Genomic DNA, 23978 nt, shown 5'->3' on the forward strand with positions numbered 1-23978 from the left:
AGGGGTATTGTGGCAAAACCTAATAGAACCCAAAACCTGAAGGTAATCAGAACCCAAAACCCAAAGCGTGAAAAGTGGCCGGTGCACACCCATACTTTTCAAGCTTAATACATCTGGCTCCCTGTCTTGCATCAAAATAAATAGTTTAAAAAAGAAAAGAAAGTGTCCAGGTGAGCACATGTGAGGACAGAATTTATAAAACATCAGTTGAGAGCACAAGTCACTGTCAATCTAGAGACAAATGTCAGGAGAATTACAGGTATCTCATATCTTCCACATAAGAAAAACTATCTGAGCTCTTCAATGTATAAAGTATCAAGCATCATTTTGGAACCGTTGCCTTTACAACGCCTCTGAGCACTGTAGTATAGTGGGATATGTGGGTTTTTCCAATGCATGAATAACAGTGTGTGTTTGTGTGATTTTGTATATTTGTTTTTTTGTAAGCGAAATGTGTCATTTTTTCTTCTCCTAATTTGGAAACCCTTCTCTTGCCCAATATTCCCTGTAAGACATAGAACTACATACTGCACTCGTCATTGCAGCTCCTTTTACTGCCAAATCTCAAAATAAACATTTCACATAAATAGAGCATTGAAAGTATTAAACAAGCAATTGTGAACTACAAATTTGTGAGCCATAACAGATATCTATTGACAATTGATGTAGCCAGGTGTCAGCTGTACAGAAAACATACTTTATTTCAATCAAAACACCTAAAGAAAGGATGAAATTCTCCATAATATGATGCTCTCAATTTCAGTCAATACTTTATTTTACTTCCAAATGTTTGTTTTGTATGTCACTGATGGTATTTGACAAAACAATGTTTCTTTGTAAGAGAACTCATCCTAAACTTTGTATATCATGCATTAGTGCTATGTATAGTATCTCAGCGTTAGGATGTAAAACTCCAACTAAACGCAGCCATTTCATGAAGCAACATGTTAACTGCAAGAAAACATTCCACAGACAATATACTTTTGCCAGCAATTAATATGCAGTTTACAGTTTCATCATTATGACCATCAAGAACTGTAATAACAAAAAATTCTAGACTATAATAAGATTGCCTTAGATTGATAGAGAGAGAGAGATGTACAGATGGAGCACCTCTCAGCCAGCACCGGGCTTTATCATGAACCCATGGCATGTTACATTCCAGTCAAACACCCTACACATTGAGCTGTTTGATCCTGCATAAGAACTATGAGATTTCTAACTATATAAAGCTACTTATACTTTATAAAAAATAATTAGCATTGCAATTGAGATTAATGTAGTGTGCAGGCAGTGAATAAAGTCTCTGGCTGCAGTGCCACATATGATGGGTTTAAGGCTGGATATGTTGTCATTTTGAAATGTAATAAGTGACAGAGTAATTTAAGGGCAAATAGCTCTCACCTTGGTCGCATGAATGTTGTATAGGCATTAGTGATGGAAGGGGTGGGAGAATGAGACAGGGTTGGTCAAAACAATTCATTGGGAGGAACTGGCATGTATCAGAGACAGATTTCCACACAATACTGTATATGAGCCCAATGGTTGATGAGGGCTTTATTCAAAGGTGAGAAAAAATGTCAGAACTTGAAGTACAATAGTATTCCACACACTGAGCTTTCCCTGTATGTTAGATGCAATTAACAAAAATATAAAAACAAAAATATAAAAAAAAGTATCATACCTTCAGTACTATTTATATTTATTATTTTTTCGTTACCTGGAAAGGTTAGAACATTTGTCAATACTCAATTTCTACCAACGTACATTGTTTAGCTGTTGTAAGGCCACTACAGCAAGTTATTCCCAGCTTTTTTGGGGATATTTGTATGTCTAAAATGCAGATACCCTAATCACATCTGAAAGTCATGTGCAGCTGGCCTTAAGCAATAGATGTGCTCTTTAATGGGCTTAACTCTTTAAATTGTAAATTTTCAATCTCCTTTGAATATGCCATTTCTTTACAAGCTATTGTGACCCATACCGAGTTACTCTGAATCCACAACAGAGAAATGTTAAACGGGATCTCCTTTCTGAATGCTGAGGCTGAGCTGCCTCTGTTCAGGATTCTAGCATCCATTTAAAAGACCTAATACAAGAAATAGTACTAGAAGCTTCCCGAACAGGAATTCTCTGTCACAATTCACAAATATTTCCAATTTTTAAACCTGATGTCTATCAACATAGAAGCTTAATTATGAAAAATAACCAGATATTTAAAGTGCACCGCTCATAGCCACTTAAACCCCTCTAGTATAATGAAAAAAAGTATAATATGATTTATTGTGCTATAAGTAGTAATGCAATGTTTAAAAACAGAATGTAGTTTTTGTAAATTCTTATTAAACTACAATAATCTACATTTGTAAATAAGGGGTCACTCCCCAATGTTCCATTAAGAAAGGTTGATTTCACTTCAATAATGTAGCAGATTTGATCAACATTTTGGACTCCCATTTTGCCATTTGCGACATTATAAATTGTGAATGCTAGTATAGCATACTTACATACTCTAGACTTCACCCCAGAAGAATGGACAAGTTTCCTGATTTCAGAGGCACCCCTTAGTGAGAAAAGTCATTGTAGCAATGCCCCCCTGCTCTATACTGTCATTAATCTCAGCATCGTATAACAGGGGTGTAAGTGTGTGACTATATTGCCACTTTTGTATTGTCATGCCTCAATCCCACTCCCTGTGATGCACCACACTCCACACTGCCCCACCCCATCTGACCTGCTTCTTTCCTCCCACAGCTTGCAGCCAGGAAGTTGTCACCCATGAATTATGGGTTTGAGGTTATTGTATATGCCATACTTGCTGATATGCTGGCTGTCCTACAGCATTTCAGCATGGCAGGACGTGCGGTGCATCATGATGGGGACATGATGCTGGTTTGGGGCAGTGCGTGTCTGCAAAACTGTTTAATTACGGACCTGCCCCAGCTCTACAATGCCAAGATTCCTGGCTTTTCGGGCTGCCATTCTGGGAGAGTAAAGTTAATACTTGCTTTACATATTTGATCATTTGGATATATACTGTATTCACATTTCTATCTATCTATCTATTTATCTAATTCTTATTAAATATATTGATCTATATTTCATCAAACAAGCGCCTCTTCTTTAGATATTTTTCTGCCTTGTTTACGGGATTGACAACTGGGCAGCTATTAGTAGAGCACCTTTGGTAGTGCCTGCTTACGCTACCTAGGTAGCATACCCCCTTCTTTTTTAAATGGGTTCATGCATGGTAGCATATCGAAATTTGTTATTTAATAAAAGGTTTTGTAACAGGGCACCAAAATATCTGGTTATGGCTCTTTTAATCATTTGGACTTTGATAGTTCCTTAAAATACCACACTCTCTAATGGGTACATTTACTAAGATGGGAGTTCTATTGAAGATGTGATGTGGCCCATATGAACAAATCAGATATATTTATTATCTTCTAGAAGATGCTAAATAAATAAGTAGAATCTGATTTGTTAATATGGGCAACATCCCATCTATAATAGAATTCCATCTTAGTAAATGTACCCATATGGGTAGTTATTTAAAGTACACATGCTCTTCTGTAATGTCACATGGTGGTGTATTAAATAGTGCACAATTCTGCATATTACCATAGGAACAGTTGGGAATTCCTTACTAAGTGAAGACTAGGCACATACAATTATATACAGTTTCTTATATAGTGCAGCATATTCCGTTGCTCTTTACAATTGGAAACTGGCAAAACAAACTGGGTAATAATAGACTGGCACAGAGGTAGGAGGGCCATGTTAACAAGCTTAAAATCTATAGGATAAATGTAGTTTCTTACACACAAATATACAAAAAAAATGGAAAGGGAATATTATTTATTTATAATCTATTACCAGTTTCTTACATAGCGCACACATATTCAGCAGCGCTTTACAGAGAATATTTGAACATTCACATCAGTCCCTGACCCTTACAATCTATATTCGTTACCACATGTACACGCACACACATTCATTCTGGGGTTAATTTTTTTAACCTACAGTACCAGTATATTCTTGCATGGTGGGAGGAAACCGGAGCACACGGAGTAACCCACGCAAGTACGGGGAGAATATACAAACTCCGCACAGTTAGGGCCATGGTGGGTATTGAACCCATGACCTCAGCGCTGTGAAACAGTATTGCTAACCATTATACAGTCCTTGCTGCCCCAGAATATAAGGGATGGTTCTAATTTTGCAGTATAACTAGGCAGCATTTTTCTCACATTAAATGTAGTTCAGTTTTACAGAAAAACACATTTACTGAGTGTCCTTCCACTTATTGGAATAAAATAAAAGAAATATTCAAACACAAAAAAGTAAGATACACTGCATTTTGCTAATTTTAATAGTTATTTTTTTCTTTTTCTTTTTCTTGTGTAATAATACTATATTGTTAAATGATGTGTCTTGATTGGAAGCAAAACTAAATTTTGTTGCCGTGAACTTGTGCTTGGGCAATGACAATAAAGTGAACCTAATCTAATCTAATCACTACAAAAGCAATTAAAATACATACATAAGGCTAAACTGTGCAGTGTGTTGGAAGCAAAGCAGAAGGCTTTATATTAATAAAGTGGGTTGCCTAATTGTTACATTAGGGAGGAAGTGGCTTAAGCAAAGTTTTGTGGTTTTATCTGGTAACTACGGACCAGTATTACTTGGACGAGTTTTGGGTGGGCATGTTCTCTGTATTATGTGGTGTTTGCAGGACTGCTTTCTATATTCTATGCTGTCACTAGAATGCTAAATACAAGTTAAATAGAGCTGACAGACTTTGTATTTTAGCACTGTGACAGCAATTTTATACATTTTATATAACTACACCCCATTAGGCATTGTTTGTCTACCTGGTGTTCGTCACACCCTTTTTTATGTTGCTGGACCAATGGAAGTAGAGCCTGGTCCATGTTCTTTTAAATGCCCCAAAGGCTAAAAGTTGCCTCCCTTCACCTCACAAGAATCTTTAAACCATATACCTTCCCTGTGAACTTATATATAGTGTGTGGTAAATATGACATTTTTATAATGCATATTTGAAATGTTTGACTTTCAATTTACTGTATCATGTCCCCTTTAAATTTGGAAATTGGACCCAGCATGCCAGAAAACCAGACAATAACAACAGTGAAACCTGCAACAAAAGATAGGAGAAAGCAACACATACAGTAGTAATAGATTTAAGTTTTCCATTGATTTGTTGCTGGATACAAATGTAAACATTAGTGGATAGGAGAGTGCTGCTTGTGTATTAGCCCACGGCAGTCTTGATCCCTTAATAAGGCTCTAATCACCCAGGTAGATCAACCTTTTGGCATGTCTGGCTTAGAAGATGTCAGTAGTGGATAAATATATATTTATGCACTATTTTGTAAAGATCCCTTGAATAGAGGTGGAAGGCAGGTATATTTGCCCAGTGTTTCTTACCTATGTGTTAAAAAGGTACTTGTGTAGTTTCAAGGCGCCTTTTATGTAGTCAGTGTAGTGTCCCTGTCAGCAGCAGCGTCGTGTTCCCATGGCCAGCATAGTCAGCGTAGTTAGCGTAGACAGCGTCCCTGTCAGCATCAGCGTTGTGTTCCTGCGGCCAGCGTAGTCAGTGTATTTAGCGCGTAGTCAGCGTAGTCAGCTTGTGTCTGTGACTGTATGTACAGTTGACCGAAGCCCAGAAGCCTGAAGGGTGGTGAGCGCAGCGAACCCAGCAAGGGGACGCTTAAAACTAACCCTAAGTGTGGTGAGCGCAGCGAGACCCACGAGGAGACACGGATTACTTTATACGTGTATTCCGCATCTGATTGCCATGCTTCTGGCTCGTTTTCCACGTCCCCTCACGGGGCTTGCTGTGATTGCCACGCTTCAGGCTCGGTGCCACATTTTATAAAGTCAACTCCACACCGATGTGGATACTGGTGGTATGAACAGGTAGGGAGGACGCGTACGGCTGGCTGGTGTGAATAATGGGCGTTTGAAAAGGGAGGCATTTGCTAGTATGTAACATGGAGCACTGGCAAATGCATCCTTTATTGTGCATGAGGTTCACTTGCGCCCGCACCTCCTTTGTGCATGAGACGTACGCACTACAAACCCCTAACCTGGACCGTCGTCCACCAGCGCAGGGAATCTGGTTGTTACCGGCAATGTGTAAGAGGCACTCACTAGGCTTGCCAGGGACGCTGGGGATAGAGCTGCAGCTTGCGGAGACAGTATGGTAACTACGCTGCCTGACGGGGACACTACACTGAATACGCAGGGCTTCTGTGAAACTACACAAGTACCGTTAAAAACCCCAGGAATTGTGTACAGGATCTGTTGAGAGCTTTTTGCTTTTACTAAAAGCCAGAAATGGTTCCTGGGGATGGAAGGAAAAAGAAAGGAAGGGTTCTCAATCCATTTAAGCCCAGTCTAGATCTTTTAGCTGTTACCCAACAGAAGAGTCTCTCTTGTGTGTTTTTTTTTTTTAGTGAGGTAGATCTTTTTTTTTTTTTTTAAATATACTTTATTGAAACACCAAAAGTCATAGTAGGTACTTGTGTATTTTGGCGGCGCCCATCGCATCGCATACCATAACACATACGATGGTATGCGATGCGACGCGATATCGTACGATAGTGCACGATGGCATACAATTTTGAAATTGTATGCCATTGTACATGGCATACGATGCCATACGATGCGATGCGATTAAACATTGTATAAGCACCCTAATGGGTGCTTATACAATGTTAAGCACCCAAATGGGTGCTTACAATGTTAAATGCACCCCCACGCCACCCCCCACTATAAACGTGAACCCGAAGCGTGGCGAGCGCAGCGAGCCCGCGAGGGGCGGCGGTACGCGTCCTACGACCTTTTCATACCCCCACTATCCACGTCGGCGTGGAGTTGAGAATAGAATAGTGTGGCGAGCGCAGCGAGCCACCGAGCCCGAAGCGTGGCGAGCGCAGCGAGCCCCGCGAGGGGACGCGGATACCTTCACAGGTAAACGCGTCCCCTCGCGGGCTTCACAGGTGTCCGCGTCGCCACGGACACCTGTGAAGCCCGCGAGGGGACGCGTATAACTGTGAAGGTATCCGCGTCCCCTCGCGGGGCACGCTGCGCTCGCCACGCTTCGGGCTCGGTGGCTCGCCACACTATTCTATTCTCAACTCCACGCCGACGTGGATAGTGGGGGTATGAAAAGGTCGTAGGACGCGTACCGCTGCGCTCGCCACGCTTCGGGTTCACGTTTATAGTGGGGGGTGGCGTGGGGGTGCATTTAACATTGTAAGCACCCATTTGGCTGCTCAAAAGCACCCTTTAGGGTGCTTATACGATTTTTGGTCGTATAGGGGGTCAAAATCGCGTCGCATCGCATCGCATGCCATCGGGTGCATGGCATGCGATGCGATCTGTTCGTCGTACGACGGACATCGGGGGCACCGCCAAAATACACAAGTACCTCATAGTATTACAAATTAAGTACAGGTATAGTAATTTCAACATAAATAGCATGGACATTGTAGAATTAACATTTTTGTTCGTTAGTATCAATTTAACCAAACATTGTCAGCACTAAATAAATGCTTTGAAGAACATTTTAGGATGTGTCTGTGTCATTTCTTCATCTATAACATGCACCCTATTCATGTATCCTCTATGGCCCAGGGCAGTCACAGCTCCAAATCCACTAGACGTCTAGCATTATCGGGGGATCCCCCGAAATAAGCCTCATCAGGTACCACTGGGTGTCCTTGAAAGAATTATGAAGTTTTGTTCTAATTTCCAGTGATAGCACTGTTATATAGCTTTCCCATGTATCAAAGAGTTTCTTAGTATGGGCTCCTTGTTCAATAGGCTCTCAATCCACTCCATGTTGAACACATGGAACAGCTTTGTCCTGAATAACTGCAAAGAAGGGGGAGTAGCGTCGATCCATGTCTGCAAAATGGCCTTGCGTGCGACTGCACTAATAATCACCAAAAGTCGTTTGCTCCCTCTAGTCATTCTTTGGTCCTCTGGTAGTATACCAAAAATAGCCCAATGGTCCGTAAACGGAACATAATTCACTAAATAGTCTTGTGTGAACTTCATAACCCAAAGCCAAAATAATTTAATTATAGGGCAATCCCAGAAATAGTGGTATAGATTCGCCTCCCCAGCCTGACACCTCGGGCACGCTGCCGAGGAAGTCATCCTGGCGAGGAATTGTCTGTGGGGAGAGAAGTATGCTTTGTGGGAAATATTAAGGAACATTTCCTGGTATTGGATTGCGGGCAACAATTTTCTAGACAGCAACAGTGCCCTTGACAGCTGCGGGCACGTTAGGTCTGGCATTGCCTGGGTCCAGGCTTTCATGCCCGTGGTGATGGTGTCATGGTCTATTATTTGCCTGAGGAAATTATAATGTATGGATATAGCCCTACGTTCGGCCACCCCAGATAGGAGCATCGTGTCCAGAGTATTCACCCAGTCCGCCTCTGAAAAATGACGTATCACCAGTGATGTAAAGTGTTTAGCTTGAATGTATGCCAGAGGGTGTCTTCCAAAAGTTGGGAAGATCTCTGTTGCCTTGTTATAATATATTGTATTTTTCGAATCCACGTCAATCAGGGCTCTGACGGATGATAGACCCTCAGATCGAAGACTCCCAAATGGTTGGCCAGCCAAGCCTCCCTGAAATTTTTTGCATGAATGGTAAAAATAGGGATTTATGGGCGTTTAAATTTAGTTTGTGTCTAAGAATGTGCCATACCCAGCGTGTTTACCACAGAAGGGGGTTAAGTTGGATCTTCTCATCCACCTCCCCATCATGCATATGAAGAAAGCCCACCAATCCACAGTCATCCAGAAATTCCCCCTCAATTTTTGTGTTAGCATATACTTCTTGACCATGCAGCCAATCCCTTAAAAAGCAAAGTATGGAAGAGTGATTGTAGTGTTGAATATTAGGGAAGTTAATGCCCCTGTTAAAAACTTGTTGCTGTAATTTGTATAGCCCGATACGAGGGCGTTTTGCACCCCATATGAATTTCCTAAATTGAGAGTCTGGTAGTCGCAATTCTCCCTGTGTTATTAATAGCGGCAGGGCTTGGAGCAGGTACAACAGGCGGGGAAAGGTTACCATCTTATTGAGGTTGGTCTTGTCCACATAAGAAAGTTTCAGATGTTTCCACCCCTCTAGTTCCCTGACCGTCATTTGAATTGCCTCTGTTATATTAGTTCTATATAAGTCCGAACTTCGTTTTGGAAGGTGTATACCCAAATAATCAATATGAGCCTTTTCCCAATGGATTGGGAAGCCCCTGCCCCAGGAAGGTGTGTGAACCTGGGGATGTAAAAGCAGCCCTAAAGACTTAGAGACATTTATTGTATAACCTGATATTTCCCCAAAATCTTCCAATTTGTCCAAAATCTTGCTAAGCGACTGGCGTGGATTGCCTATATATAAGAGGACATCATCCGCAAAAGCTGAGAGTTTTAATTCTGAGTTCCCTATCTTGATTCCCCTAAATTCTGGCCAAGCTTGTAAAATCCGAAACAGTGGATCTATGCATAAATTAAACAGTAAGGAGATAGCGGACAGCCCTGGTGCGTACCCCTAAACATCTGAATATTTGTTCCCTTACATTACTGAGGTAAATCTTATTGTATGTATAGTTAGAACTGGACAGCAAAGTATTTAATTTGATAATTACTTTCTGTTTTCTGTACAATAAACCTGTCAGAGGACTGTTGAATCAAAACTGCCAACTGCCCCAACTGTTTGTGTATATATATATATATATATATATATATAGGTATATATATAGGAAGAAGGGGGTTTCAGAGGGCGCTATTCAGTAGTCAACAAATACAGATCGGAATTTACCGTTTAATATAAAAATAGAAATAAAAAACCCATAATAGGGTATCACAAATACATATGGTGTACAAATACAAATAAATGCTGCTCAATTCAGAAAAAGATAGCGCATATGCTGTACAAATACAAATAAGTGCTGCTCAATTCAGAAGAAGATAGCCCAACGCGTTTCGTCAGTTCCTGACTTCATCAGGGGAAGATAATGTAGCCAGCAGAAACTATATGTGTCCTATACAGATAGAGTCTGGAGGCAGGTAATTCATAAGGCCCATTGGTGAAACCCTGCTGCTGGTTACCTCCTCATGATCCCCATATTTTGATGAGATTGTACATCAGAATAATCTGCTGTGAAACTCTTGCAATTTAAAAGCCACTCCTGATCTTTTCCGAATATTGGAAACCCACCGGAGCACCTTATGAATTACCTGCCTCCAGACTATCTGTATAGGACACATATAGTTTCTGCTGGCTACATTATCTGCCCCTGATGAAGTCAGGAACTGACGAAACGCGTTGGGCTATCTTCTTCTGAATTGAGCAGCACTTATTTGTATTTGTACAGCATATGCGCTATCTTTTTCTGAATTGAGCAGCATTTATTTGTATTTGTACACCATATGTATTTGTGATACCCTATTATGGGTTTTTTATTTCTATTTTTATATTAAACGGTAAATTCCGATCTGTATTTGTTGACTCTTGAATAGCGCCCTCTGAAACCCCCTTCATCCCATTTCTATTTCCGGGTCTTGTCTAACAGAGGACCCCTCAGTGGTGCTGCTTTCACTCTATAAAGCGCAGAAAGGGGTTCCCCCATTTGTTATATATCACGCCGCAATCAAGCGGACCCAGCAGCACACGGTGAAGTAAAGATGCAAATCAGGCAGGAATATACTGTAGTATATTCCTGCCAGATTTGCATCTTCACTTCACCATGTGCTGCTGGGTCCACTTGATTGCGGCATATATATCTACTATTCACCCCTGCCATAGGGTCTTACAGCTGGGAACCGGGGCTTTGCATTATATTAGGGTTGTGCCTTACCAATGGGACTATATATATATATATATATGTATATATATATATATGCGTGGGGGGATTGTGGCACTCAGACGGACTTGCATAAATAACCGGTGTGTGGAGCAGTTATTTATGCAAGTCCGTCTGAGTGCCACGATCCCCCCACGCATATCTACACCTTGAGCGTGCAGCACCACGGCAAGAGCCTGTTCATGATTGCGGAGTGCCCTCTCAAAACGTATATATATATAATCCAAAACGATCCAGCACTCCCAATACCAACAAGATTCAGCTGCCTGGGTGGCCTTGTAGAGATAGAATAGAGGTGACTGGTTGGGATTGAACACTCACAATGGTCACGGCACTCCAGGGTCTGTATAAACTGTGGATTTTTAGTGATCCACATAGATTCACTGTGGTGGATCCATGCTGTATGCACATCCCCCCTGGATTTCACTATTGTGTGGGTCTCATTTTCGTTGAGCCTATTACCTTATATCTCTGGAGAAAATCATGTTCTTTGGCTACTGTGGACTTTTGCCTATCTTGGTATCAATGAGAAATTCATTCTGAATACCTTTGATTTGGATTAACATAGCTGTATCAGTTGCTCCGTTGCCCCTGATGAAGTCATGAACATGACGAAACGCGTTTGGGTTTCCGTTCTGAACAAACTTATCAACCCACCAGTGTTGTCTATCCATTTGTAAATATTGTCTTGAACAAATCTATCAATCCACCAGAGTTGTGAATGCTTGTATTTGCTACACCCTAAATAGGGTGCGTTTTATGCTAATTCACATATTTTAATATTTTTTTTTTGTATTAAATTCAATTCATTTATCAAAGTTGGTGTATTACTCTAGCGCCCTCTGAAAACACATTCCTTTTCATATATATATATATATATATATATATATATATATATATATATATATATATATATATATATATATATATATATATATATATATATATATATATATATATATAGAGAGAGAGAGAGAGAGAGAGAGAGAGCAAGGGTTTGGCACTCCTTGTGACAAAAATGCAGCTACGCCGGTGCCAGCACAAAACGGATATAGAAGACTTGCGGTGGGGCACTCGTGGCAATTGTAGAGAAGCAAAAAGATTTGCCAGCTGGTTTTCAAGCAGCAACGTTTCAATTTATTGTTCAAATTGTCGTCAGGTTACAAAAGAATAAAGCATAAAACATACCTTTATAGCACATTGAAACCAGGGAAGTGAGGCTGAGACGCCGGGGGATGGGAGAGCAGCCCACATGGGGCGCAGCATGATGACATCACACGTTCAGCTAGTGAACAGTGTGCAGGAAAGCTGGTTGCCATGGAGATGGCATGTAAACAGCCTGCAACACTGGGGAAACAGAAAAAATCACCTAAATAAACAAAGGAGTGATACGGAACTGGCATGTTTGGACATAGTAAAAAATGACAGAGAGTTGTTAGTAATAAATATCTATGAGCAGTCTCAGACACACTTCACAAAGCATTACATATTAATAATGGAGCAGGTATGAACATTATAATATACATATAAATAACAACAGTAACGCTGAACTCAATTTAAAGGTATAGTAACCATACAAAGTTGACATGCTCTATAAAAATGTGATTATAAAAGGCTTAATGAAGTAAAAACTGGACAATATCACCGGAAGACAGCAAAAGAAATTTGTTCATTAAGGCCTTTCGGCGCAATAGTGCCAAGGCTGTGTATCCACCGGGCTTCACAACGTAACAGTTGAGTGCCACGGTCACCACCACGGATGTTGGGTGGCACCCAATCAATCATCCTATACCTTAAACTGTGTAAGGGGTGATGATGCTCCACAAAATGTCTAGCTACAGGGTGTTCGCTGGTCCCAGAGGCTAGGGCCAGGCGGATGGTACTCCTGTGCATAGTCATCCTCTCCTTAAATTTCCTAATAGTCTTGCCTATATAAGACAAACTACAGGGGCAAATTAATTGATAAATAATAAAAGAGGAATTACAGGTAAAATGACGTAATTTAATTAACTGGCCGGTATGGGGGTGACTGAAAGAGTCGCCAGTTAAAAGAAATTGACATGTGGTGCAGGCACATCTGAAGCAGCCTCTTTTCTTATTGGCACCTAACCATGTAGTAATCGGGGGTTCTGGATCAAATGACACATTAGTCTTAACCAGGATGTCCTTAAGACTGCGGCCTTTAGAGTAACATGGCATCACCCGATGCTCACCAAGAGGCAAGGAAGAATCACTCTTAATTAGAGGCCAATTAGTCTTAACCAGGGATGTTGTGTCGACTGAAGCCACATTGTAGCGGTTGACCCAAGGCATGACTTTAGACATGCTTTTATCTTTAGGTTTAGATTGAAGTAATGATTGGCGATTTAATTTTAGCACCTTATCCTTACAGGACAGCAAATCTTGGCGATTGAAGCCACGTTGCTGAAATTTTTCTAAAAGGGTATCAATTTGTAGTTCACAATTTGCCCGATCACTGTTAATACGATAGTAGCGCAACATTTGTGAATACGGTAAAGACATCACAAGGCTGCGGGGATGGCAGCTGGTGGGTGATAACATAGTGTTGCGGTCGGTAGTTTTTGTGTACACACTGGTAGATATACTACCTGCATCAAGGGAAACTTTAACGTCCAAAAAATGGACATCAGTGCTAGAAGTTTCAAACGTAAACTTGATAGCATTACTTGTTTCATTGTGTTTTAAAATTAGCTGATGGAGTAGACCAATATCACCTTGCCAAATGGCAAACAGGTCATCAATATATCTTTTAAACACAATAAAGTGATCGGCAACAGAAGAATCAGACAAAAAAATATCAAATTCAACAGAAAACATAAAAATGTTAGCATATGACGGAGCTACGGAACTGCCCATTGCGCAGCCCCGTAGCTGTAAATAAAAAATATTGTTATAGATGAAAAAGTTATTGTGTAAAATTAAATCCATAAGTTCAATCAAAAAATCAATTTTAATGGGGTCAAAATCACTGTAAGAATTGAGAAAGCGTCGTAAGGCAGCAAGGCCTAATGAATGTGGGATTGTTGTATACAAGTTTACAACATCGATGGTGGCCAGATGGCAATTGTCTGGCAATCTAGGGAGCTGGTGAAGGATCTGTAAAAATGTGGTAGTGTCCAGAAGGAAAGTCGATTGTAATTTAATCAGAGGCTGTAGAACATCATCGAGGTAGGTTGCTGATGGTTGCAACAAGGATCCGCATGCCGACACAATCGGTCGTCCCGGCGGAGGGGACAGACCCTTGTGTATTTTAGGTAATGTGTATAGGCAGGGAGTAATTGGAAAGTCCGGTATTAGTGCCTTTTGGATTTCCTTGGTGATAATATTGGCATCAACGCCCATCAGTAAAATATTGGACAATTTCTGGCGGCATTGGGAGGTTGGATTGGATGTCAACTGGCGGTATGTGTCGACATCATTCAATTGCCTCATCACTTCAAGGTGGTAGTCTGACAGATCTTGGAGGACAACCGCCCCTCCCTTGTCCGCTTGGCGGATGACAAGATTTTTGTTGTTGCTTAAATTCAGCAAAGCTGATCTTTCAGCTGGCATGAGATTTGGATGAGCTGACATAGAGCGTTTTACAATTTCAGGCAGTCCTGTATCGAGCATTCTGGAGAACGATTTTATACTCGCATTGTTAGAATTTGGTTCGAAGGTTGACACAGGTGCAAATTTTTTCAACGCTGGTGGTAATGGAGGTTTAACAGGCTTGGTGGAATTTGGTTGATTGGCAAAGAATTCTTGGAGCTTTATTTTTCTAACAAGTTCATGCTTTTCTATTTGCCATTGTAGGTCGCTAAATGGGACAGAAGGCACAAAGGAAAGTCCATGATTAAGTAATTTAATTTCACTTTTAGACAACTCATGTGACGAGAGATTGAATATTATTATTCTCGTGTTGGTCGGTGGGCGACCCGGACGTCCGCCCCCTCTTCCACTGTTGCCCTCTTCTGGTATAGCGCCTCTTACGCCTGGGTTGGGACCACCCCGGCCCTTTTGGGGATGCCTCCCTAAAGGGCCTGCTTTGGCACCTTTATTTTTACGCTGATCAGTTTCACTATTAGAGCTGGTATTATCAGCAGATGTTTCTGTGTCAAATCGATCAATCGTATTCTGGGGACGTCGTTTATTCCGACGAAAAAAAGGTTTCTTTGGTATTTCTCCAGAATTGCCGGCCGGCCAGCCATCTGTAGACTGTATGTCTATCATAATCTGTTTGGACTTTGAATAATTTCTCTTTTTTAAAGAGGATTAGCTCTCTTTTGTAAGAGGCCAATTGGCTTTTTAGTCGCTCCATCCAATCAGTTTCCTTCTCTGCCACCAGTGTAGATAAATGTATAGTTTCAAATTTAGAGATTTTATCCCTTATCACAGAATACGATTGATCGATTTGACACAGAAACATCTGCTGATAATACCAGCTCTAATAGTGAAACTGATCAGCGTAAAAATAAAGGTGCCAAAGCAGGCCCTTTAGGGAGGCATCCCCAAAAGGGCCGGGGTGGTCCCAACCCAGGCGTAAGAGGCGCTATACCAGAAGAGGGCAACAGTGGAAGAGGGGGCGGACGTCCGGGTCGCCCACCGACCAACACGAGAATATAATATTCAATCTCTCGTCACATGAGTTGTCTAAAAGTGAAATTAAATTACTTAATCATGGACTTTCCTTTGTGCCTTCTGTCCCATTTAGCGACCTACAATGGCAAATAGAAAAGCATGAACTTGTTAGAAAAATAAAGCTCCAAGAATTCTTTGCCAATCAACCAAATTCCACCAAGCCTGTTAAACCTCCATTACCACCAGCGTTGAAAAAATTTGCACCTGTGTCAACCTTCGAACCAAATTCTAACAATGCGAGTATAAAATCGTTCTCCAGAATGCTCGATACAGGACTGCCTAAAATTGTAGAACGCGTCAGCTCATCCAAATCTCATGCCAGCTGAAAGATCAGCTTTGCTGAATTTAAGCAACAACAAAAATCTTGTCATCCGCCAAGCGGACAAGGGAGGGGCGGTTGTCCTCCAAGATCTGTCAGACTACCACCTTGAAGTGATGAGGCAATTGAATGATGTCGACACATACCGCCAGTTGACATCCAATCCAACCTCCCAATGCCGCCAGAAATTGTCCAATATTTTACTGATGGGCGTTGATGCCAATATTATCACCAAGGAAATCCAAAAGGCACTAATACCGGACTTTCCAATTACTCCCTGCCTATACACATTACCTAAAATACACAAGGGTCTGTCCCCTCCGCCGGGACGACCGATTGTGTCGGCATGCGGATCCTTGTTGCAACCATCAGCAACCTACCTCGATGATGTTCTACAGCCTCTGATTAAATTACAATCGACTTTCCTTCTGGACACTACCACATTTTTACAGATCCTTCACCAGCTCCCTAGATTGCCAGACAATTGCCATCTGGCCACCATCGATGTTGTAAACTTGTATACAACAATCCCACATTCATTAGGCCTTGCTGCCTTACGACGCTTTCTCAATTCTTACAGTGATTTTGACCCCATTAAAATTGATTTTTTGATTGAACTTATGGATTTAATTTTACACAATAACTTTTTCATCTATAACAATATTTTTTATTTACAGCTACGGGGCTGCGCAATGGGCAGTTCCGTAGCTCCGTCATATGCTAACATTTTTATGTTTTCTGTTGAATTTGATATTTTTTTGTCTGATTCTTCTGTTGCCGATCACTTTATTGTGCAGGCTGTTTACATGCCATCTCCATGGCAACCAGCTTTCCTGCACACTGTTCACTAGCTGAACGTGTGATGTCATCATGCTGCGCCCCATGTGGGCTGCTCTCCCATCCCCCGGCGTCTCAGCCTCACTTCCCTGGTTTCAATGTGCTATAAAGGTATGTTTTATGCTTTATTCTTTTGTAACCTGACGACAATTTGAACAATAAATTGAAACGTTGCTGCTTGAAAACCAGCTGGCAAATCTTTTTGCTTCTCTACAATTGCCACGAGTGCCCCACCGCAAGTCTTCTATATATATATATATATATATATATATATATATATATATATATATATATATATATATATATATATATATATATATATATATATATATATATATATATATATTAGTGTTGGGCACGTTAACGCGTTAATATCGCGTAACGCGCCAGCACATTAAATTAAAAAAATTAACGCAGTTAACGCGCGGGGGGAGGGAAATCACTGCAGTGGCAGGGAATGGGGAACGGGGCTGGGGTACCGGGAAATGCATACCCTCCAACAGTACCGAGTTTTTTAACAGTCTGTACCGGCAAATTCAACCTGTACCGAATGTACCGGTTTTCTTAAATAATTGACAGCCAGGCAGAGAGCGCTGTCTGTGCGCGCTGCCCGGCTGGATCTAGTCTCTACCTTTAAGTGAAAACAGTAGCAGCAGCATGGTGGTCACCCGGTCCCTGCCCTGCTCCCCTCCGTCAGTAATATTATCAATCCCCCTTGTCTGGACGGCCGCGAGCCAATAGGAGCTCGCGGTCTGACAGCCAATCAGGAGCGGCTGCCAGATCACAAGCTCCTATTGGTTTGTGGCCGTCCAGCGGCAGGAGAGTTGAAAATACAGATGGACTAGGCTGCTGCTCTTGCTGCTAGGACCTGCTGCAAGGAGGACAAACACCCCTTTTGTGAGTGCATTACGGAACTGATTTTGTTTGTGTACACTGCAGAGTACACAAATGCCATGCTTTAGAATAATCACTTTAAAGGGGGGTTGGAATGAAAGACCGCATATTATGTATACAGTATACCCTATAGAAATGCATCAGCCCTGCAATAGTACACTCTATATAAATGCATCAGTCCTGCAACAATATATGTCCCCAGACTTTGTACAGTATACAAGTGTTGTCATGTAAGACAATGGAATTACCTGCATATGTGTCTCTGGCACTGTGGGGGCATATGTGTCTCTGGCACTGTGGGGGGCATATGTGTCTCTGGCACTGTGGGGGGCATATGTGTCTCTGGCACTGTGGGGGGCATATCTGGCACTGTGGGGGCATATGTGTATTTGGCACTGTGGCAATCCCCCTTGGCAACGAGCATGAAACCCCTGGCAAGGAGATTTTAGGTAAGCGGCACTTATGTGCCTATCAGCGCGATTAATCGCAGTTAATCGCAAAAATGAGATTAATCGCGATTAAAAATTTTAATCGTTGCCCACCACTAATATATATATATATATATATATATATATATATATATATATATATATATATATATATATATATATATATATATATATATATATATATATATATATATATATATATATATATATACAGGGCTATTTTTCTGCAGGCTCCAGCAGGAATTGTGGCCCTTATTCTAGTTCACTCGTTCTGACAAAATATTTCTTAGATGGACAAAACCATGTGCACTGCAGGTGAGGCAGATGTAAAACCCCACCCAAATCTAATTATCTCTGCACAAGTAACACCTGCCTCACCTGCAGTGCACATGGTTTTGTCCATATAAAAAATATTTGGTCAGAAAGAGTGAACTAGAATAAGGGCCACAGTTCCTGCTGGAGCCTGCAGAAAAATAGCCCTGTATATATATATATATATATATATATATATATATATATATATATATATATATATATATATATATATATATATATATATATATATATATATATATATACATACACACTTAACATCGGCACTCACCTTTCCTAGTTTTGGGGTGCCCGATGGCTTGTGACCACATTGTTTAAACAGACATTGGATGGGCTCTGCACACACTAAATTAACTGATAATAAATAGTGGAGATTTGGTTCATGAATTGATCAATGCATTTAAGCCTGCAGCCCCCGTCAAGGGACCCCACTGTTCTGCAGGTCCTACCACTATCGCTGAAAATGGCTGCAATACACATAGCTATCACATCAATGTTTGATACCAGGCATGCTATCAGGTCTGAAGCTCACAGCAGACTTTGCTTTTATAGGTGAGCAGCTACCAACACACCTGTCACTAATCTAGGGAAATGGCTAACACAAGCTATGGAATCTTAGTTAAAAACAGGGTGCATGAGAGAATGTGACCACAATAAGACTAATTAAAAAAATTAATCTAATAAACAATATATACACTTAACATCGGCACTCACCTTTCCTAGTTTTGGGGTGCCCTATGGCTTGTGACCACATTGTTTAAACAGACATTGGATGGGCTCTGCACACACTAAATTAACTGATAATAAATAGTGGAGATTTGGTTCATGAATTGATCAATGCATTTAAGCCTGCAGCCCCCGTCAAGGGACCCCACTGTTCTGCAGGTCCTACTACTATCGCTGAAAATGGCTGCAATACACATAGCTATCACATCAATGTTTGATACCAGGCATGCTATCAGGTCTGAAGCTCACAGCAGACTTTGCTTTTATAGGTGAGCAGCTACCAACACACCTGTCACTAATCTAGGGAAATGGCTAACACAAGCTATGGAATCTTAGTTAAAAACAGGGTGCATGAGAGAATGTGACCACAATAAGACTAATTAAAAAAATTAATCTAATAAACAATATATACACTTAACATCGGCACTCACCTTTCCTAGTTTTGGGGTGCCCTATGGCTTGTGACCACATTGTTTAAACAGACATTGGATGGGCTCTGCACACACTAAATTAACTGATAATAAATAGTGGAGATTTGGTTCATGAATTGATCAATGCATTTAAGCCTGCAGCCCCCGTCAAGGGACCCCACTGTTCTGCAGGTCCTACCACTATCGCTGAAAATGGCTGCAATACACATAGCTATCACATCAATGTTTGATACCAGGCATGCTATCAGGTCTGAAGCTCACAGCAGACTTTGCTTTTATAGGTGAGCAGCTACCAACACACCTGTCACTAATCTAGGGAAATGGCTAACACAAGCTATGGAATCTTAGTTAAAAACAGGGTGCATGAGAGAATGTGACCACAATAAGACTAATTAAAAAAATTAATCTAATAAACAATATATACACTTAACATCGGCACTCACCTTTCCTAGTTTTGGGGTGCCCTATGGCTTGTGACCACATTGTTTAAACAGACATTGGATGGGCTCTGCACACACTAAATTAACTGATAATAAATAGTGGAGATTTGGTTCATGAATTGATCAATGCATTTAAGCCTGCAGCCCCCGTCAAGGGACCCCACTGTTCTGCAGGTCCTACCACTATCGCTGAAAATGGCTGCAATACACATAGCTATCACATCAATGTTTGATACCAGGCATGCTATCAGGTCTGAAGCTCACAGCAGACTTTGCTTTTATAGGTGAGCAGCTACCAACACACCTGTCACTAATCTAGGGAAATGGCTAACACAAGCTATGGAATCTTAGTTAAAAACAGGGTGCATGAGAGAATGTGACCACAATAAGACTAATTAAAAAAATTAATCTAATAAACAATATATACACTTAACATCGGCACTCACCTTTCCTAGTTTTGGGGTGCCCTATGGCTTGTGACCACATTGTTTAAACAGACATTGGATGGGCTCTGCACACACTAAATTAACTGATAATAAATAGTGGAGATTTGGTTCATGAATTGATCAATGCATTTAAGCCTGCAGCCCCCGTCAAGGGACCCCACTGTTCTGCAGGTCCTACCACTATCGCTGAAAATGGCTGCAATACACATAGCTATCACATCAATGTTTGATACCAGGCATGCTATCAGGTCTGAAGCTCACAGCAGACTTTGCTTTTATAGGTGAGCAGCTACCAACACACCTGTCACTAATCTAGGGAAATGGCTAACAAGCTATGGAATCTTAGTTAAAAACAGGGTGCATGAGAGAATGTGACCACAATAAGACTAATTAAAAAAATTAATCTAATAAACAATATATACACTTAACATCGGCACTCACCTTTCCTAGTTTTGGGGTGCCCTATGGCTTGTGACCACATTGTTTAAACAGACATTGGATGGGCTCTGCACACACTAAATTAACTGATAATAAATAGTGGAGATTTGGTTCATGAATTGATCAATGCATTTAAGCCTGCAGCCCCCGTCAAGGGACCCCACTGTTCTGCAGGTCCTACCACTATCGCTGAAAATGGCTGCAATACACATAGCTATCACATCAATGTTTGATACCAGGCATGCTATCAGGTCTGAAGCTCACAGCAGACTTTGCTTTTATAGGTGAGCAGCTACCAACACACCTGTCACTAATCTAGGGAAATGGCTAACACAAGCTATGGAATCTTAGTTAAAAACAGGGTGCATGAGAGAATGTGACCACAATAAGACTAATTAAAAAAATTAATCTAATAAACAATATATACACTTAACATCGGCATTTACCTTTCCTAGTTTTGGGGTGCCGTATGGCTTGTGACCACATTGTTTAAACAGACATTGGATGGGCTCTGCACACACTAAATTAACTGATAATAAATAGTGGAGATTTGGTTCATGAATTGATCAATGCATTTAAGCCTGCAGCCCCCGTCAAGGGACCCCACTGTTCTGCAGGTCCTACCACTATCGCTGAAAATGGCTGCAATACACATAGCTATCACATCAATGTTTGATACCAGGCATGCTATCAGGTCTGAAGCTCACAGCAGACTTTGCTTTTATAGGTGAGCAGCTACCAACACACCTGTCACTAATCTAGGGAAATGGCTAACACAAGCTATGGAATCTTAGTTAAAAACAGGGTGCATGAGAGAATGTGACCACAATAAGACTAATTAAAAAAATTAATCTAATAAACAATATATACACTTAACATCGGCACTCACCTTTCCTAGTTTTGGGGTGCCCTATGGCTTGTGACCACATTGTTTAAACAGACATTGGATGGGCTCTGCACACACTAAATTAACTGATAATAAATAGTGGAGATTTGGTTCATGAATTGATCAATGCATTTAAGCCTGCAGCCCCCGTCAAGGGACCCCACTGTTCTGCAGGTCCTACCACTATCGCTGAAAATGGCTGCAATACACATAGCTATCACATCAATGTTTGATACCAGGCATGCTATCAGGTCTGAAGCTCACAGCAGACTTTGCTTTTATAGGTGAGCAGCTACCAACACACCTGTCACTAATCTAGGGAAATGGCTAACACAAGCTATGGAATCTTAGTTAAAAACAGGGTGCATGAGAGAATGTGACCACAATAAGACTAATTAAAAAAATTAATCTAATAAACAATATATACACTTAACATCGGCACTCACCTTTCCTAGTTTTGGGGTGCCCTATGGCTTGTGACCACATTGTTTAAACAGACATTGGATGGGCTCTGCACACACTAAATTAACTGATAATAAATAGTGGAGATTTGGTTCATGAATTGATCAATGCATTTAAGCCTGCAGCCCCCGTCAAGGGACCCCACTGTTCTGCAGGTCCTACCACTATCGCTGAAAATGGCTGCAATACACATAGCTATCACATCAATGTTTGATACCAGGCATGCTATCAGGTCTGAAGCTCACAGCAGACTTTGCTTTTATAGGTGAGCAGCTACCAACACACCTGTCACTAATCTAGGGAAATGGCTAACACAAGCTATGGAATCTTAGTTAAAAACAGGGTGCATGAGAGAATGTGACCACAATAAGACTAATTAAAAAAATTAATCTAATAAACAATATATACACTTAACATCGGCACTCACCTTTCCTAGTTTTGGGGTGCCCTATGGCTTGTGACCACATTGTTTAAACAGACATTGGATGGGCTCTGCACACACTAAATTAACTGATAATAAATAGTGGAGATTTGGTTCATGAATTGATCAATGCATTTAAGCCTGCAGCCCCCGTCAAGGGACCCCACTGTTCTGCAGGTCCTACCACTATCGCTGAAAATGGCTGCAATACACATAGCTATCACATCAATGTTTGATACCAGGCATGCTATCAGGTCTGAAGCTCACAGCAGACTTTGCTTTTATAGGTGAGCAGCTACCAACACACCTGTCACTAATCTAGGGAAATGGCTAACACAAGCTATGGAATCTTAGTTAAAAACAGGGTGCATGAGAGAATGTGACCACAATAAGACTAATTAAAAAAATTAATCTAATAAACAATATATACACTTAACATCGGCACTCACCTTTCCTAGTTTTGGGGTGCCCTATGGCTTGTGACCACATTGTTTAAACAGACATTGGATGGGCTCTGCACACACTAAATTAACTGATAATAAATAGTGGAGATTTGGTTCATGAATTGATCAATGCATTTAAGCCTGCAGCCCCCGTCAAGGGACCCCACTGTTCTGCAGGTCCTACCACTATCGCTGAAAATGGCTGCAATACACATAGCTATCACATCAATGTTTGATACCAGGCATGCTATCAGGTCTGAAGCTCACAGCAGACTTTGCTTTTATAGGTGAGCAGCTACCAACACACCTGTCACTAATCTAGGGAAATGGCTAACACAAGCTATGGAATCTTAGTTAAAAACAGGGTGCATGAGAGAATGTGACCACAATAAGACTAATTAAAAAAATTAATCTAATAAACAATATATACACTTAACATCGGCACTCACCTTTCCTAGTTTTGGGGTGCCCTATGGCTTGTGACCACATTGTTTAAACAGACATTGGATGTCTTTAGTGCACACACTAAATTAACTGATAATAAATAGTGGAGATTTGGTTCATGAATTGATCAATGCATTTAAGCCTGCAGCCCCCGTCAAGGGACCCCACTGTTCTGCCGTCCTACCACTATCGCTGAAAATGGCTGCAATACACATAGCTATCACATCAATGTTTGATACCAGGCATGCTATCAGGTCTGAAGCTCACAGCAGACTTTGCTTTTATAGGTGAGCAGCTACCAACACACCTGTCACTAATCTAGGGAAATGGCTAACACAAGCTATGGAATCTTAGTTAAAAACAGGGTGCATGAGAGAATGTGACCACAATAAGACTAATTAAAAAAATTAATCTAATAAACAATATATACACTTAACATCGGCACTCACCTT

This window comes from Crinia signifera, chromosome 1, assembly GCF_055691185.1.
Source record: "Crinia signifera chromosome 1, ASM5569118v1, whole genome shotgun sequence".
Lineage (NCBI taxonomy): Eukaryota > Metazoa > Chordata > Amphibia > Anura > Myobatrachidae > Crinia > Crinia signifera.